The following is a 5963-nucleotide window of genomic DNA, read 5'->3' as shown; positions in this document are numbered from 1 at the left end:
CAGTACTGACCCCTCAGGACCCACAGTCCCCTGCACTGACCCCTCAGGACCCACAGTCCCCTGCACTGACCCCTCAGGACCCACAGTCCCCTGCACTGACCCCTCAGGACCCACAGTCTCCAGTACTGACCCCTCAGGACCCACAGTCCCCTGCACTGACCCCTCAGGACCCACAGTCCCCTGCACTGACCCCTCAGGACCCACAGTCTCCAGTACTGACCCCTCAGGACCCACAGTCCCCTGCACTGACCCCTCAGGACCCACAGTCCCCTGCACTGACCCCTCAGGACCCACAGTCTCCAGTACTGACCCCTCAGGACCCACAGTCCCCTGCACTGACCCCTCAGGACCCACAGTCCCCTGCACTGACCCCTCGGGACCCACAGTCTCCAGTACTGACCCCTCGGGACCCACAGTCCCCTGCACTGACCCCTCAGGACCCACAGTCCCCTGCACTGACCCCTCAGGACCCACAGTCCCCTGCACTGACCCCTCAGGACCCATAGTCCCCTGCACTGACCCCTCAGGACCCACAGTCTCCAGTACTGACCCCTCAGGACTCACAGTCTCCAGTACTGACCCCTCAGGACTCACAGTCTCCAGTACTGACCCCTCAGGACCCACAGTCTCCAGCACCGACCACGTTTTCCAAAGTTGAGAAAAGTAGGTGATACATTTATTGTATAATGCTGTATTATTTTCATTTTAAGTTATTTAATTGTAAAAGGTTTAAAGGTTTTTAAGTGGCTCTTAACATTGTGTGTCAAAACTTTGGCAGGTGTCAATGCAGCTTGGTCAGGCAAAGCTGAGGAAAAGAAAACGTTACTGCTCTCTAAGATTGGTTCCTATAAAATATTTAACTGGGATATAGCACGGATTGCACCTGGGAGAGAACTTGAGAGTGAGGTAGGCCAGTCACACATGATTCAGACAATATGACTCTACATGAAAATATATCAGTGTCATTAAAAATGTTGTCTGTCTTTCCAAAGGTTATAAATGGATACTTATTTGCACTGATAAGGCAGCATAACCAGGAGAGAGCTGAAAAGGCATTTCTTATTGATTCATATGCCATGACCAAGGTGTGGCGGGGATCCTACAGAATCCTTAGAAAGGTGCAGTATCAAAGTAACTGACAGTCTTTCATAATGAAAGCTGTGAATGAGTATTGTATTGTATTGTATGTGTATTGTATGAAATTTTCAGTTGAGACAGTGCTGTTATGGTCTGCATAATTTAGGTGGACCCAAATGAGTTCAAGTTGTTTCTGGGTGTTATTGGGGAGCATGGACACTGGGGAGCATGGATACTGTAAGTAGATATACACAATTATGACACATTAAATAATATATAATACAACATTTCCATACCCTTGCCCTTATTATGTTATGTAGTGCTGGGATAATGTAAGTACCTGCTCTAGTTGAGAGATCATTTCTGTCTCTTCTTCACTTCTCCACACACAACCAATTTGTAATCATTAATTTATCTGCTGTTTTTTTTTACATAGATTTCCTGTCAAATTATCTGCCTCATTTGTTTCAGTTTTTGGCTTTTGACTTTTTTGGCTGCAGTCATTCTGTAGCTTTATTTGCATAAATGTATTTTTATGCAACACGTCATTTAGTGTTTGTTTCTGACTATAAATTTTTTGCACCGTGGTATTTATTTCAGGCCATATACCCATCTATAAAGAGAACTGTTTTTTTGGATCCACTGGGGGAATCAAAAGAGAAGATCCACAAATGCCTTGACAGCACAAGGTACCAATTACAGATATTGTCTGTCCCATTTGACAAATGAAAGACACACACGCATGCGTGCACGCACACACATACACACACACGTATGAACTGTATAACAAAATAATATATATGACAAAATAAATATTCAATTAAATTACAGAGCATTTATGAGGAGTAAAGGATGCAATGTATCCAGATGAAGATGTGAGACTCTCCCACATACACGGCAGAGAGATGTGGTATCATGTGGGGTATTCGTGTGCAAGGTATGCAATAAATACAAAGTTTTTTTGTATTCTATTTGAGGTTTTGCATTTCTTCCTGACATTTTAAATATTTGTAGTTTGCAGAGAAAATACTGGAAGACCAGCCTGTGTGGTTCTCTAATAATCCACAGACGATTGACCAGTTCAGAAAGGAAATGGCCATAAGACTTCTCCGGGAGTCAGGTAAGTAACATAAAGGATCTACAACTCTGTTTGTTTTGTTGTATCAGCAAATATGCACTTTGTCATATCTTCCTTAATAAAGGGTTTTCTTCTGCATACATTTTATGTTTAACAGATGACATCACTGACGTCTGTTCAATCTGTGGAGAAGTTGAAACAGACAACTCATGGGTAAAGGAGCAATCAATAAATGCAGGCAGTCACATATGCACACTGACTTTTTAAAACTTATTTTATCTAAAAATGTGGTGACCCGCTGTATTGCATGAGTACTGCCTGGATAAAGTGAGAGTTCACTATAGGACACATACACAAAACACACAATCACATTCACTCTCCACTTGGATACTTTAACACTCAGCTCAGCTACTGTCTATGTTTTTGAGATAAAACCAGAGTACCCCGAAGAAACCCCCACTGAAATGACTGTATAGAAAGTTGCAAACCTAGTGCTAAGAGACAAGCATACTGCCTTCACAGCCACTACACTTAACAAAATGATTGGAATCTTCTATTTTAATCTGCTTCTTTTAGTTTAGTATTGTACTCCATATAACATTTGCTTAATGAGAAATTTCACATAGTGCTGATTTCCTATAGGAGACTTGTTTATCGTTATATTTTTTAAATAATCAAAATTAGTCGGCAGTCTCAATGCTACACTAATAAACACTTGCAGTTACTATAAAACTACATGTCATATTTATATTGAGATTTGATATTTATTAGAAATAATGTTGTGGTTATTTTTGTTATTTTTTCAGATTGCCTGCAATGGATGTGACTGGTGGTTCCATTTGTCTTGCAGTGGAAACCCAGAAACAGATGTGGACTTATTTTGTGCAGTATGTCTAATTACACATAAGACTGCTTAATTTTTTAATGAATAGTGAATTATTTTGGCATTTGCACTTTTAATAAGAAGTAGTTTGGAATCTTTGAAACTTATGCCTTATTTATTTATTTATTTACATGTGACGTTTTGTTTTTTTGTTGTTAAGTTTGGTTGTTTTTCTGTATTTATGTTAATTATCTTGTAATTATATTTTAACATTATTTATTGTTAAGTTTTCGGAAAGATACCAAAAACTCGTTAAGCGAGTTTTCAACTTTTGCATGTTAGCATTTTCTGAATGGTTCTTTTGCACTTTTAACTGAAGTTTGCAATTATTTAACTGGTTATATCTGTTAAACAGCTATTTAATTTATTTGATGTTGTTAACTTTAAAAGATTTATTAAAATAATGTATAAAATACCTAAGCTTATTCTTCTTAAAAAAAAAAAAACAAACAAACAACTAAATTCATTTGTTTACATTTTCCCCGGGCATTGGGAAAATCCGTTCCCCCTGCCTTACTGGCTGTGGGAGTATGAGGGGTGGCTGAAAGTTATTCAAAGACATGTGTACCTATAGCAGAGTTAACACAAAGAGCAGCATGTTTTAGAAACACTGTCTTTGTGATTTAAGTAGGGGGAACAGATTTTCCCGGGCACTGGGAAAATCCGTTCCCCCTGCCTTACTGGCTGTGGGAGTATGAGGGGTGGCTGAAAGTTATTCAATGACATGTGTACCTATAGCAGAGTTAACATAAAGAGCAGCATGTTTTAGAAACACTGTCTTTGTGATTTAAGTAGGGGGAACAGATTTTCCCGGGCACTGGGAAAATCCGTTCCCCCCATCTTACTGTCTGTGGAAGTATGAGGGGTGGCTAGAAGTCATTTAGATATGATTAAATGCTTATAAACTATTGCTATCAGTACTGAGGCCCAGAGTTGCTGAATGCCTGTTTTAGCAGGGGAAACTGAATATCCTGGATTTTAGGAAATAGTGTTTCCCTTTCATATTTGTGCGAAGAACCACGTGAGATGGCTGAAAGTCATTCAGGCACATAACTGCATAATGTAATAATGAAGTTGTATTATCAGTATCGAGGTCCAGACTTGCTGTGTGTCTGCTTTATCGAGGGGAACCATATATTCCAGCCTTACGCTAATAGTGTTCCCCTTTCGTATCTATACGCAAACGTATTGATGGTTTCATGAAAAGTGATTCAGCCATGCATTTCCATGTACAGCGCTGTCAGCAGTAGTTAAATGTAACGAGTAAGTTGCGTACAATTACGCCATAATTAGAATAAACAGTATTACGCAAAGAAGTATTACCAGCGATTGAAATAGTTTCAGTTCTTTAAATACACAAATATCGAAAAGACAGGCGATGTTTTTGCATAAATAGTTTGTTTCCCGCAGCACACTAAAGACATTAAGAAAGATATGAAAGAAATAAAGTAAGACATTAAGACGACAGCGAAACCGTATAACTACGAAGCAGCGGGTGACGTCGTGATTTCAGATCAGCGCGCGACAGGGGGAACATGGGGAAACTGAATTTTCCGTAACACCGGCGTTGACTTTAATTTAATAATTACAGACTACGTCAGATGTGACGTAACTCTACTGATTACTGATAGGCTCACCCGGGAAAAAAACAATCACGTTTTAGAAAAGGGGGAAAAACCATCCGCTTTCAGAATTAAAAGTAACGAGTAACGAGATCCTTGATAGAAATGTAGTGAAGTAAAAAGTACGATAATTGTCTTTCAAATGTAGTGAAGTGAAAGTCATGTTACCAAAAAAAATACTACTCAAGTGAAGTACAGATACTCAAAAACTCTACTTAAGTACAGTACTCAAGTAAATCTACTTCGTTACTGTCCACCTCTGATCTCATGTGGATTCCCAGTGTTTTACGGCTATTTCTGATTGCTGTCATTAGTCCAGTGTATTTAGTCCGTGTTTCCGTTGGTTTCCCCAGTTCGGTGATTGACGTTACATGTGTCTTGATGTGTGTTACCCTGGAAAATAAATCCCTTTTGTGCTTATTCACGGCTTCCTTCGCCTGCTTCCGCGTTGCACTGTCACACATTTTGCATTTTTCTTCCATTTTCTGTTCTTATATTTAACACATTTGTTATGTTAAAAGTAATTTGCACATTTTGCATATGCATTATTTTAGAATTTCATTCTTGGCCAACTTCTGATTTGCACAGTTAGCTATTTTTCTCCATTTGGTTAGTGTTTTTATATTTAACATTTTATTTTTTGCCTTTTGGCTATAAGCAATTAGTACATTTTGCATTTTTCTTTCATTTGCAGCTTTTATTCGACATTTCATTCTTAGACAATGTTTTAAGTAATTTGTTCCATTTGTTGTCATGTTGTCATGTGTGTTTACATTTTGTATGATTCCTTCTTGGTGTGTGCCATTTGAAAATAAATATTTGCCACTCTGGATATTCTTGTCTTAATACTTTGTCATTTATTTCGAAGTGCATTCATTCTCACCACAAGCCACGTATACTTTCTTCTATGAAAAACAAACGTTTCGGATGGCGATTTGGCAATACTGACTAAAGTGACTCAAGTGAGTCGCATACGCGGATCAGTTTAGTGAGTGACTCAGAGGGAGCAGAATCCTAAAAAGGAACCGAATATTACAGCTCTAGATCTAGTGCGCACAAGATTAAAAAAAAACACTCTATGGGACTTCGGGGGCTCCGTAGTTTTCAGACTATCACGCTCACGGAAGAAATCTTACGGCAAATATATATTATTCAATTATAAACCTAAAATTGGATACATCAAAAGTGCTGGGGTAGTTTGCAAATGTGTAAATATATGTAAATTCGTGAGCAGACATCTCGAATTGAAAATCTCACGCGAGCCAACTGACCAAAGTTGGCAGCACTAATTTATTGAATATTC

The 5963-nt window shown here is 38.9% G+C and overlaps 1 long non-coding RNA gene across 1 annotated transcript; it reads left to right on the top strand.

Moving 5' to 3' along the window:
* The first annotated feature begins 539 nt into the window (after positions 1-539).
* LOC140589053 (uncharacterized) lies at positions 540-3195 on the top strand. The gene is made up of 9 exons (XR_011990244.1): positions 540-663; positions 779-906; positions 993-1118; positions 1244-1314; positions 1678-1766; positions 1909-2014; positions 2092-2197; positions 2313-2368; positions 2962-3195. It is a non-coding gene; the product is annotated as an uncharacterized lncRNA (long non-coding RNA).
* The last annotated feature ends 2768 nt before the right edge of the window (positions 3196-5963 follow it).

The sequence above is a fragment of the Paramormyrops kingsleyae genome, chromosome 4 (genome assembly GCF_048594095.1).
Source record: "Paramormyrops kingsleyae isolate MSU_618 chromosome 4, PKINGS_0.4, whole genome shotgun sequence".
In the NCBI taxonomy this organism is placed as follows: domain Eukaryota; kingdom Metazoa; phylum Chordata; class Actinopteri; order Osteoglossiformes; family Mormyridae; genus Paramormyrops; species Paramormyrops kingsleyae.
The sequence above is the reverse complement of the archived record's forward strand: the minus strand, read 5'-3'. Positions and strand labels throughout refer to the sequence as shown.